This window comes from Ischnura elegans, chromosome 9 (assembly GCF_921293095.1).
Source record: "Ischnura elegans chromosome 9, ioIscEleg1.1, whole genome shotgun sequence".
NCBI classification, from domain to species: domain Eukaryota; kingdom Metazoa; phylum Arthropoda; class Insecta; order Odonata; family Coenagrionidae; genus Ischnura; species Ischnura elegans.
This window is the reverse complement of record NC_060254.1, coordinates 105700940-105715099: the sequence shown is the minus strand read 5'-3', so window position 1 is coordinate 105715099 and position 14160 is coordinate 105700940. Positions and strand designations below refer to the sequence as shown.

Below are 14160 nucleotides of genomic sequence, written 5' to 3'. Positions count from 1 at the left end.
AGAAAGCCTCATTCTACTTGTTTTAGGATTGATAAATGGGAAATAATTTTTCCCGTTTCTATGAATCCAATTATTTTGAGTTACATGTACTTATTTCACTGCCTTTCCTGGCCGACTGGCAACAGCTGTAATCAAAACTAAGCGATTTTGTTGTATCTAGCTGCATGTCCTACCTTCCCTCAACACCTGGGTGAGGGGTATCGAAAGGGAACCCACGACATGAAATATTTTGGCCAATTTGTAAGTTATACGGTACTACGGTAATACCGTAATTACCCAGCACTCAGTTTGAAAACACCATTATGAGAGGTTGTGTTTTGCGGTTGGACTGTTATTTATCGTGGTTCCAGCTTTAAATATCGAACGATGGAAACGAATTTTAAAATTCCAAAAGCTAGTGCTACTGCTCATACCAGGGTAAGTGAATTCAACTCGGAAGGATTTTTTGTGAAAGACAGAGCACATTTTACTGTGCTAAGTTTGCAATTAAAGAATTTGAACACACAGTCACTCAGTCAAAGAAAGCGAAGGAGGAACTTGTTGTCGCTACTGCTGAAGCATTTTTAAAGGCTTTGTTTAGTGTAGAGAAACTTGACAATCCAAACATTCTGGAATGGCTCTCCAAGTATAGACATATATTAGGGAGTGGGGATTTTCCATTAGCTGATCGTATATGCCAATACTACATACTTGACCATTTCCTTCATTTAGTTTTATCAGAAATTTTGTACAATCGAAATTGTGTTAAATGTTATGTAAAATGCTTAATAAAAGTATCAGTATTCATGAAACGTGTTCCATAAAATAAATGGCTATAAATGTGGAAAAATTGTAGCATTATAAAACACTGCCAAGATTTTCTATCACACAAAAATCACATGGTTTAAAAATGAATTTTAGCAAAAAATAAAACGTCTTCCACGGACGTCTATTTATAGGCCATTTGGCATAAGCAATTTTTCATACTATTTATAAAAATTCCAGGAGCAATAATATAAGTTATAATGAGGGCCCAGTGAGAAATGGGTGGTGGAATCCACGTGGAACCCACGTGGAATCCACGTTGACTCGTGGATATATGGTGGTGGTGGATATTGAGTGGTTGGACCCACGTGGAATCCACGTTGATTTCAAGTGGATTTGTGGTGATTAGCATAAAATGTTAAACAGAATTTCTAATTTGTGGAACTTAACTCTCTGGTGACATTGCGTCATTTATCATCCTGAAACCACGCTAGTTATGTGAAAATGTATCGCACATTCTATTTTTATATAATTCGTGGAAAGGCAGACATGAGAGCACATGAAAAATCGTAGACACATATATAGAAGGTTTAGATATAGAGTGGTTGAGGTTTTAATGGTTTTAGGACAGTGCCAACTGCTGTTTTAATTTTTCCACCAAATTTCCAAGTGGGTTCCACGTTGATTCCACTACCAAAAACACGTGGTATCCACGTTACATCTCCACGTGGATTCCACCACCCATTCCTCACTGGGGGTAGATCATCCATAGTTCAATTTAAGCTGATTTCTAAATAATATCATGTAAATTGATTTTCCAGCCATAGCACGTGACTGGAACGAGTCCACTGCATAATTTGGGGAATGACCCCTGCCCCCAGCCTCTGGCAGATCGTCAAAATGGTATGAGATCTGTTTTTGTTATCATTTTTCTAGGTACACATTTTTTGTAAATCGGTCTCATTTCATGAAAAAAACAAATACATACACTTTCAAAATCATACACCTTTATGGTAGACAAATTCCTCCAGAAACTGATTAATGCTATGATAGCTTTTGTTTACGGGAAAGAGTTTCTAGTTAGAGGTTTTGTAACTCTGAATAACTTAATGACCACCATGCCCCCCTTCTTAGCTTACCCGCCGTGGCAAGCTTTCTTCCTCTAATAACTCATTGTATATATGAGGCCATGCTCTTCCTGTACCCTTTATTAATAACTTTTCAATTTTTAATATTTTTTAATATTGATTTTGTGAATATGGATGCAAGATTTTTATTCAAATTGGTGAAAGATTCTTTTTGTATTTGAATTACTTAAAGTTGTGGATTTGACCAATCACCCATTTTTACCTTTTTTGAGATGATAGCAGATGTCGTATCACAACAATGTCATAGATTGTAGGGCAGATTGTTAATGATTTTTTTGTTTCTTTACTGCAACAAATTACTTGCAACCATGCCCTGTGAGCATTAGAAAATATATTAGTAGACTCAAATTTTTAATGAGAACTTAATTTAAAGAATAGCCAAAACATTTCAATGTTTCATCTTTAAATATATGTATGTATGTTTGTCAAACCTGTGATTTAACATTAAAAAGACATTTCAGCCAAGATATGTACTAAGAAACTTTTGGGACAAGTAATGAATGATTTTGAATTTCGAGATGATAATAATTTTTGAAATCTGAACAAAAAAAAGATACTCGTATAAAAATATTTCTGCATACCTTGAGAACCTATCAAAAGTAATTGTACATGGTCTAGTTGGATAATAGTGTAAATATGCACTAAATATGCAGGGGCAGATCCAGGATTTCTCTCTGGGGGGCACAAGAAAAGGATTTTGATCAGGGGGGGGGGCATTAGGCTACCTCGTAATACAAAATGAATGCAATGATAATGGGACATTATTAAAAATCTTGTATATTTTTTAAGGGTATAAGGGTGCACATGCCCCTGTGCTCCCCCCCCCCCAACCCCCCTCCTAAATCCGCCAATGCTAATATGTGAAACACTAACAGGGAAATACATACATGCTATTTTGCTTGGAGTAACATTTAATTTCAATGCAGTAAAAAAAACCCAGATATTGTTATTAACAAAGTACATATATTTTTTATGTGCTTTAAAATAACACTGAAATATCTGCAAGGAAATTCGTGATTGCATCACTATTGATTTTAATTTATGTAAATTTGAAATTAAAAATGATGCAATAAATGGAATTGAATTGAAAAACAACGACACAAATGATTTCGCAAAAAAAAGTTTCCTCAAGGTACGAATAAATTTACAAGGGTAGGTACCTATTGTCTTTATTTAAGGGTCATTGGTGTTGTATTTTTAGCCCAGGAGGGTGATAGAGATTAAATGAGCAAGCTGGCACTGGATGGCTATGTATTTATTTGAAAGTTCATACCATACGAGACATTTATTTGACATTACATATGTATTACTTTTCTGTAATGGGGAATACCGGAAGTAACCACCAGTACCAACCTTGGGTATTTCACCATTTCCCATCGACGGAAAGTCCTTAGATACCAACCCAAGGTTAGGTACTTTCTGCTACAATTGGCACTTGCAATTTATCATGCTTATTATAACAAATTCCAGGAGCAACAACATACATAATGATAAGGGTGGATCATTCAAATAACATTTTAAGATGGTTCCTAATGAATATCATGTAAATTGATTTTCAGCCATAACACCTGACTATGTGTGAATTTTGGGCAACGACAGCTGCCCCTAGCCTCCAGATGATCATCAAAATGGTATGAGATCTATTTTTGTTTTGATTTTTCTGAATATAAATTTTTTATGTATTAGTGTCATTTCATTCAAAAAACATTTCCTCAATGCACATGTTAATTTCCAAGAATACCTATCATCTTCATTTAACCCTTTCGCACTGGCGGCTAGAATAGGAAAACGTTTTCGTGCTACATGTAGCATTAGAAGATTTCAAACCCCTCTGTACGGAGCCTTGTTTTGGGGGTGAGTTGCCTGGGTATTTTTGTCCCTCTGTTTTGGCACCCAGCTCAAAGCCCAGCGATTAGCGTCCGTCCCTTACCCCACCCACTGGACCACACCCTCTATCCCTATCATAGCACGAATCCATGGTCAACTTACTGCTTTACCAGTGTTTTTTCAACCAAACATTGTATTTGATTTTCAATAATTTACTCTTCTAAAAGAATAACTAGTATTTTTTAAGCATTGTGGAATTTTAAACGGGTTTCTTGTGTTAATAACAACAAAGTTAGTAAATATGTATAAGTTAATATTGCTATAAGTCCGTATGTCTGTTATTTTTAACGCTTAAATTTGCTTTACAAATTACTTAACCTCGGATCAAAACGAAGGATTCATTTCAAAGTATTAAAAAAATTGTAGTATGCACAAAATATATCATTGAAAAAACTTTTGACAATATGATCACCTCGCAACGGATTCCTACAGAGAGGATGATTATAAATGAGTTGAAGGGTCCGGCTTATAATTGCTAAGGAGTGGCCATAAGGACTCGCTAAGCTGGGTCTCAGGCCGGGCCTGAATGCATCCAACAATTGCTACCTCAGTGGTTACTTCCCTTCCCTCGCATCGGCCAGAGCCAATATATCGGGTCGTCTGCATTGAAAAATCTGTGATAGCTATACCTGACGTCAGGTCTTCTGCGTATGAAAATGCCCGTCGGCCACACCCGACGTCTGGTGCGAAATGGTTAAAGGCAGGCCTGTGCTGGGCGCCAACTTACAGCAGTGGACGGCCATGGGCAGAGGGTGCCAGGAGTATTCAGGGGGAGGACTGCAGGGGAGTCTGGGGGTGTGGAATACAATAATTAATTTTGAAATTTATATCCTCAACCTCTTGAGATTAAATTGAATCTTACGAGATTGAATCATATTAAATTAAATTATTATTTTTTTTACTCAAGACGGTGTTAATTATGCTGTTGAATGGGACATGATTCACATCAAGGAACTGGGTAATATTGGTATTCTGACAGTAGAATTCGTCAATTTCGGTATAGGAGGGTGTCTTGGCGGCCCAACACAGGCCAGGTTAAGGGCCAATGGCATATACAATTTATCCTACTATTATACATGCAAGAAGCATTAACACACATGATAATAAGGGTAGATCATCCATAGTTCAATGTAAGCTGGCTCCTAATGAATATCATTTAAATTGTTTTTCAGCCATAACTGCTGACTATGCGTCTAAACGCGACATTCGGGGAATGACACCTGCCCCTGGCCTTCAACAGATCATCAAAATGGTATGGGATCTGTTTTTATAATTCTTTTTTCTAGATATACATTTTTTATATATTAGCCTCACTACCAACCATAAACAAACACGTACACATTCAAAATCATACACTTCTGTGGTAGACAAATTCCTCCAGAAACTGATTTGTGCTATGATGGCTCAAATAAAAGCATGCGTAATAATTGAGCAATAGGTAATATACATTATAATAAGGTAGAAAATCCAATGTGCAATTCAAGATGGATTCTAAATAATATCATGTAAATTGATTTTACAGCCATAACACCTGACTATGTGTGAAATTTGGGGAACTTTTGGGACAAGTAATGAATGATTTCCAATTTTGAGATGAAAATTAACTTTGAAATCTGAACAAAAAAATGATACTTGTAATAAAAATTTCTACATACTTTGAATGCCTACCAATAATTATTGTGCATGGTATAGCTGGATAATAGTATTAATCAGTGACGTTTCTAGGAATATGCTTTAGGGGTGCGGGGGGAATGGGTGAGATGGCGTGGGGTGGCAACCCCCCTCCCTGGCAACTGGGAAAATTTTAAAAATCGTACATGCCTAGGAATACATTTAACATCATTTAGGCACTAAAGATTTAACTTTAAGTAGTTGCAGTTATTCCATGTCAATGCTGGGTAATAGTTTTAAATATTTTCTTTTTAATTGCTCTGAGTCTTAGTGGTTTGAGCATGGGGAGGGGGATGAGGGGGTGTATTCGTCCCAAAGCGCCAGAGAAATAAAAATATTATTTAAAACCATTGTCTAGTTTGGACACATAACAAATGCATCCGCACAAAGTTAAATTTAAATTGCCAAAATGACGTAAAATGCATTTTCAGGCATTTTATTTTATTTTTTAATTTTCCTTAACTTCCCGTTTTCTGGGGGGTAGCCCCCACTACCCAACCTAATCCCCCCTCTCAAAGCCCCCCAATTCCCCTAAAAGCATATTCCTAGTTATTCCACTTCTGACCCAGATAGCACAAAGTAAGTGAGTTAACCGTTTCTTATGGTTTTCTTACGGAAAAAATTGATAAGCAGCTTATCGTAAGCTAAGGGACTTATATAAGGCAAGGGTAAGACGTTAGGGGCGTTTAGGTAAGGAATGCCGTCAAATATCCTCAGGCAATGTAAGTCACTTCTGTTGGAGCGCCAAAGGCGGCTGAACAGCGTACTACACATGCTACGCGGCTCATCTTGACATGAATTTAAAGGCTATTGGGGAAATTTAGCGAGTTTTTAGAAGGGCTGAACAACTGATAACAGATTTTCCCGTAAATAGAAAAAAATTAATAACTGCAAGCAACCGGCTAGTGAAGATATAAAGCATAGTACAAGTACTCTATCCATGCGGCGGAAAGAAAAAAAAATAACGTCAGCATGGATCCGAACGTGCGACCCTCGGAACCGAAGCACTACTCGCTAACCACTACACCACGGCAGTTGTTGAGAACAGGAGGCGTAGTTACTAATTAAATATCCAATTATGTAAAAAAAACTTGTTTGGCATATGCATGAAAAACTGAATTTATTCAAGGTCCATACATTTTAACATTTATGAATTTTAAATTATGGTTTGATAACCCGACGACTGCAATACGTATATTAGATGTTCCTTCCGGCATTTTTATATTATTCTACGTTGGTATTCTTGTGAAATTGTGTTTTTCTTACGACCTTCGTTAAGCTATCAGTTCATAAATGTGAATGATTTTCAAATTATGGCGGTATGATGTTATTTCTCCTCATAATATAGAAGCGCCAATAATAAAAACATTGTTTTAATGCATAAAGGCCCTAATTAACACTCTGTAACGATGGGATAATAACAGCATCTACGGAAGTGCTGAAAGTTTGGCATCCATTTTGCCATTACTCTGGATGTTTGTCGCCCTGGCCGTAAGAAACCCATAACAACTCAGGCAAAAAAATCAGTGCTGTGACTGCACTAAATCTGCACTGTAACTGGACTAAACTATGCGTTTAGCACAGTCACAGTACACTCTTCTGTACTAGACTGTACTATGGCAGCTAGAATTTGAGAAGAACTGTACTGTAACAGTGCTGGATCACTGTGCTTGAACTGTGCTAGAGCTCAGACTGCACTGTGACTGGGCTGGGTAACATGACTGGAACTGTACTATAGCTCAAACTGGACTGTGACAGGGCTAGAAAACATGACTGGAAGTGTACTGTGGCAAAAAGTGGACTGTGACTGGGCTGGGTAACTGGACTGGAACTGTACTATAGCTCAAACTGGACTGTGACAGGGCTGGAAAACATGACTGGAAGTGTACTGTGGCTAAAAGTGGACTGTTACTGGGCTGGGTAACTGGACTGGAACTGCACTATGGCTCAAACTGCACTCTGACAGGGCTGGACTTAAACTAGTCATTGGCGGGAGAAAGTATTTCCTATCTTTACTATGGAGGACGGGGGTCCACAGCAGGACACGTGTCTATGTGCCGCTCCCGTATAACCTCAGTTTTAGTGGCTAAATCATTGATTAACTGACGCTGATTATGTCAGTAACGTCCGTGAATGTTCCCGCTGCCGCCTACTGTGAAAATATTCAAGATCCAACCAATTTTGGCTTTTTTTGTGGCGTTTTTAGTGTTTGCCTCAATCTAGCCGCTGCCGAGAAATTTCAAAGTCCCACCAATCTTAGGGGGTGGCTTTGCCCACCTTGTGATTCTATGTGCTTCTAGTTCCATTTATTCTACTGCTCCTGTGAAAGTTTCGTTTCCCTACGTGCATTTTTCTTTCAATTACAAGTGTCTTAAGTTTTCAGTTATACCGAGTTGGTTTTTGTGTTATAATTCCCTGTGTTATTGAAAATCCGTCCTGATTGAGGTTAATCAGTGTTTCGGAGTTACTTTTCCTTTATATTTCACCCCTTCAGTGACATTCTATGCCTTATTTTTGGTTATTTTTGAAGTTTTGTGTTTCACGCTTGAACATATGTGACGAGTTGTCGATCGTGTTCCAATAATACGTTATTATTTCTTATCAGTGCATTTCCAAGTATTTATATCCAGTGTAGAATATCAATATTATCTAATTATACTATTCTGTGTGCCTTTTATCTCGAAAAGTGAAAATCTGGGGTTATTTTTTGATGTTTTTCGTAGTGAAGGCGATCGTCCTTTGTTTTTGTCGACTGGTGTCTCCTTATAACCTCCCTTTAGAACCCAAAAATTGTGTTCCGGATCGCATTGTCAAGGTCCTGGTGTTATTCCAAGCGTTCTGTGTTTATTAGGAGGCCGACAAATCATTTTTCAAATTTTAGTGATTTTTGAGTTGAACTTGCTGCGGTGGACCTCCGTCCTCACTACTCAGAACCCGCGAATCGATCCCGTCCGACCCCGTTGCTGGTGACTTGTTTTTGCTCACCATAGCGTACCAGATTGAAGGACACTACCTCACTCCACGCACGACAGTGCACCGGTGAGCTAAAGACGGTGTAGGAGGGTGAGAGACACTGCAGGCCCTTAAGCCAACAGAGGATGATACGTTAAAGTCCCACTCGGCCACTTTACGGAAAACCTCCGCGAAATGTAACACCATGAATTTATGTAAAATGAAACACCATGTAGAATTCACCATGTATTATTGAATTTCATTGTAAGATATTACATTTTATATTAAATGATTTTATATCTGAATTGGCTTTCATGTCATTTGTATCCAATATCAAAACAGGGTTTAGATCATTCCCTTTTCCAGCTAGTTTTTTGGGTCATCTTCAGAGTTTATCCATGGCTTTGGATGAAATTTAGTCAAACTTCCAGTCAGCTTCTTTGTGTTCATTGAAGTGTCAAAGAGGATTCCGTTGGACATAAATATCAGTCTGGCCAAATCTGCATCGCTACTTCAGTGGATCTGATGAAGCCAGCTGGAATGTTGGTGAGTTTTCATAGAGCCATGGATAAAACGGAAGAAGACCCAAATAAATCACTTAGACTGTACTGTGGTGACTGCACTCTGACTGTGCTGAGGCGACTGCACTCTGACCGTGCTATGGCCACTGCACTCTGACTGTGCTGTGGTCACTGCACTCTGACCGTGCTATGGCCACTGCACTCTGACTGTGCTGTGGCCACTGCACTCTGACTGTGCTTTGGTAACTGTACTTTACTGTACTATGGCAACTGTGCTGTATTGTTTCAATTAAGTGCAGTCTTAAGTGCATTCCCAGTCCAGATATTAAGTGCAGTTAGAGTATAGCTTTAGCTTATTTAGAGTACAGATTTTTTTGCCTGAGAAGCTTACTTGAGAAGCGACTTCCTTATTTCTTCCTTTCACCTTATCTCAATGACTTATAATGTGCTAGCTGGGGAGTCTTATTAGGGTATCTATTCCCTCATAGTTGCACCACTGGTGTAAATACTAATATGAGAAATACTAACAGGGAAATACATGATGTTTTGTTTGGAGTAACATCTAAATTGAACACAGTAAAAATAACCCAAAATTAGTTGATAACAAAGTATAGGTTTTTTGGCTTACCTTATTATCATACTGATAGTTTTGGCTGGGAATTTCATGATTATATTTACGTTATTTTCATTTTTGCGCAAAGTTGAAATAAAAAACGATGAGTTGAAAACAACTACTGACATGATTTCATGCACAAAGGATTCCCTCAAGGCATGCGTTAATTGCCAAGAGTACGTATTAATTTCAGTTAAGGTCAATTGTGCATGAAATTTATCGCAATAATAATAAATAATATAAGGACAATAACATACATATTGAAAAGGATACAACATCCAAAATATATTTCAAGGTGGTTACTAATGAATATCATTTAAATTGTTTTTCACCCATAACAGCTGACAACGTGTCCCACCGCAACATTTGGGGAATGACACCTGCCCCAGGCCTCTAGCAGATCATCAAAATGGTATGAGATCCGTTTTTGCTATCATATTTCTACATATACGTATGTACATAAAATTCTAGATATAGAGAAGAAACCACTGCTACTTAGCCTGTTTTGTCAATTAATAGAGATGAATAGAGCATCCAAGGTTATATTGACCAAGTTTAAAGTTTATCTAAAGAATTTTATGATTTCATGATGAGTGGGAATGAACAACAAATGTAGAGAGTATGCAACCCGCGTGCCACCCTAATTGTCTGACTGGGGTGCCTGGCGCTCACTCTCGGTGCGATATCTCGGAATCCAAAGGGCAGAAATGAAAGAAATTTGAGGTGATACTCTGCGAGTGTCTAATGAGTCGTTGTAGAAGACAAAAAAGTGATAGAACAATCCGAGAGTGACATCATCTTCAGTTATGTGCGAAAAACACCCAAAAATACCAACTAGGTACACTACTTTGACACTAGGTAAATTATTGTTTAACTCTATTGGTGAATATTGTAATGATGATAAAGGTGGAGTGTATGAAATGATTTGTGACGATTGTGAAACCAAATATATTCGCCAGACTGGGAGGAGTTCTAAAACAAGAATGAGAGAACATAGACGATGTTTTTTGAATAACGATGACTCATCAGGAATTGCAAGACATTTGAATGACCAACACCACTGGTGCAATTTAGATGCAAAAATTTTACATGTACATGACAAGGGGTGGAAACTGTATTTCTTAGAACAGATTGAAATTGTTAATTGCCCTGCTAATTTTAAATTATGTAACGACCATATGTTCCCATTCCACTCACCCCTACCTCCCACCAATCACCCATTGACGTCATCATTAACCTTGGAATGAACACATCCCAATAACCCTCCCCCCTCCTGAAAAACTCTACCACCATAAAAAGGCTGTCATCCAAGGCTATGTACCTTGATAATGGCACGAGTTGTCGAAACCATGGTGGGTTTAAATAAAAGTGTGTGGAAACAGACAAGTGGTTTTACTAAGCTCAAAATACCTAAATTTCAAAACTTTGAGTGCGATGCGGCATGTTTTCCTGGTATCCAATTGAAGATATAATTTTCATGATTTGTTTTCTCACCAAATGGGATAAAACTGGGGGGGCATCCCAAAATAAATTCGAAAACTTTTAAAATAAGGACCACCCTAAAGTGCATGAAAGCATCCAAGTGCAACCTGCTGTTGCATGACTGGTGAACACTCATCCCTTGCTGCACGCAATTGCGTTAACTCACAAGGGATTATGTAGATGTATATTTAAATTTTCCAAAATATGCTTGTTAGAAGGCAATGTTTTAGAATTTATATTAACCTTCCAATGATGTGTAACTAATCACGTATGTTAAGTGTCCAATGGACCAAGCTCACCTGGTTACACTAGGAAGAGTTTAAATTTACCATAAACAAGGAAGCAATACCTATGTCAAAAAAAAAACATTTCCTGGATATAGACAGTTACTTATACCACTTATAAGTGGTATTAGTAACTGTCTATATCCAGGAAATAATGGAATACCACATAGTTAACCAAGAGTTAGTGAATTTTGTTCGTGAAAAAAAACATTTTTCTTATGCCATTTTTTCAAACGAAGTTATGGAAGCTCACATAAGAGGAATATTTTTTTTGTGTTATAAACTGAAATAAAGAGTTTTTTGATTCTACTTGAAGCTATTTCACCAAGTGATGCCTCAAGCTATCCATTTCAAAGTCTCTATTATTCACGTTGGCTTACCAAAGTTTCCTGATTTGGGGTTTGAAACCGTGGGTGGACTTGGTGCTTTCTTTAACAAAAGGGAGAGATCAAGGGGCTGGATACTTATGGCATTCATTCGCCTGTGTTGGAAATTCTCCATTGAATATTTCTGGCTTTCATCTCCTGGGTCAAGTAACGTACTGTGGGATATTTATGGCATCAGTAGCAAAATGGTAAAAGGAATGCATAATAAATGCAACTGAGAAATTTATGGAGTACATGGAAAGGCATACGATAGGGAAACTTTGGATTGCTGAAGAAATCATTAAGATAATTTAAGAGCAAAAGATGGATGGGTAGATGAGAAAAGACAGCAGAAGGTTTCAGTAGATTAGTGATACATGGCACAGAAAAAAAGGAGGCTGAAGTATATTTAGGGGAAGAGGCAATTTGGTGAAAGGGTAGGGGAATCATAAGCCAGTCTGTGTCACTATCTGGTATTAAAGGAGGACTGGCTATGCTGCAAATTAGGTTTAAGAATGAAGCAATTTGTCCAAATAATAGAATGATGCAGAATAAGTGGAAAGAATACATTGATGAACTGTATGACACATGGAATAGACCAGCAAGGTTGATCCTAAAGGGAGAAAGTGCCAGGGGCAGTTTAGTGTGACTGGGGGCCCTCGGCTAGGGTCCACTATGGGGCCCTCCTCCTGGAGGATTCAGGGGTCCCACTCCAGAAAATTTTAGGAAATTGTATGTCCATGCTATTCTGGCTCTTAAAAATAAGATGAACATTAATGAAAAATAGCAATTTCATAAGGAAAGTAGCTCTAGCAAAGTGAGAATTCCACTGCTTGTAAAAATTAAAACGTTATTGTGGTACTATCATCTACTATTAAGAATATTGTTTCCTTAAAGCTGCACTGAAATATAAAAGAAACCTATATAATAACCCTTCAAATACCCTTTTCCAAAAAGATGGAAAGGCATAGGATAAGGAAACTGTGGATTGCTGAAGAAATCATTAAGAATATTTAAGAGCAAAGGAAGTATGGGTAGATAAGAAAAGACAGGAGTAGGTTTGGGTAGATTAATGAGGAATTTATTGAGAAATTGTGTCATTATCTGGTATAGGAAATGTGTAGGAAATTCTCCATTGATTATATCTGGCTTTCATCTCCTGGGTAAAGAAACGTACTGTCGGATATTTATGGCATCAGTAGAAAATTGGTAAAAGGAATAATAAATACACACAACAAGGAAACAAAGAAAGTAGCACTAAAAGTGAAAATTCCACTGCTAATAAAAATTAAAACCTTACTATGGTTTTATTACCCAGACGGCACAGAATCCTCGGAATACGGAGGATTCTGTGCCGTCTGGGTATCTATTAAGAGTATAATTTCCTTTAAACTGCACTCAAATCTAAACTAAACCTCTAAAATAACCTTTTGAATAACCCTTTCAAAAAAGCGTCACGTTCTCTTTTATCTTCTGGCACCTTAATTTGTTTTTTATATAATTTTTGTCATTATTTCATAAATAAAGCAACTAATGAACACCTAGAATTTTGTAATTGCAAAAAAATCTTATGTTTAAGTAATCTGAGTTTTCTATAACGCCATTCATGTACGCTTCACAATAGACTCGAGCATTGTGATGGGCCCATAAGCTAAGGGGCCATTGGCTGTCACCGATCAGCCGACCCGGCCATACCACCCCTGGATAGTGTGGTGGATGAGGATCTTGGACCATGGAATAGAAACATATTGAAGCAAAGAAGTCTTTTGAGAAATGAGGATAAGCAAAGGGGTGAGTGTGAAAATTAAATAAAACAGACAAATTTCAAAATAAAAGTCCAAGGTTAAACTTTATTATATATAATGAAAATAATTTGTATAGAGTAATACGCTTGATATAATCTTAGCTCACTTTCAAGGCTCTCCCTTCTCTTTACTCTAAGATCATAGCGAGATCTTTTTGACTCTCTTTTGTTTTTTGATATGTATTTGTTAATCATTTTCTGTTAATTACCATTTGACAAAATTTTTGGTTGCAAATAATCTGTTTAGTAGAAGTACTATTGTAAAACTTCAATTTATTTTTTTTTCCATTTGTTCAGGTACATTCAAATTCAAGGGCGTACCCAGAATCATTACCAGGGGGGGACAAGCCGTGTTCTAGGGGGAGGGGGTGCAAGCCAAGGTCTGAGGGGGGAGCAACAATAGGATTTATGAGACTATTTCCTTGAAAAAAATAGCTTTATTTTAGTAACACATCTTTAACTAATATATATCATTTTTCGTGGGTTTAAAGAAAATTTGTTGAATGCTTTTGTTTCAATTCAGCACTGATTTTGCTCAAAGACTTCTGCGACTCTTGTTTCTAAGTGGAAGGGGGGGGGAGCTGCCCCACCCTGCCCTTTGCTGGGTACGCCCGTGTTCAAATTGTATTAGTCATAGAAAGTGAGAGAATCTTATTTCTCCATTTCATTTTCTCGTAGAATGACAGAAA

At 37.5% G+C, this 14160-nt stretch overlaps 1 long non-coding RNA gene across 1 annotated transcript; it reads left to right on the top strand.

Moving 5' to 3' along the window:
- Positions 1–1576: 1576 nt before the first annotated feature.
- Positions 1577–13504, top strand: LOC124165917. Its single transcript, XR_006866356.1, has 5 exons — positions 1577–1647; positions 3452–3523; positions 4952–5031; positions 9878–9948; positions 13292–13504. It is a non-coding gene; the product is annotated as an uncharacterized LOC124165917 (long non-coding RNA).
- Positions 13505–14160: the final 656 nt, after the last annotated feature.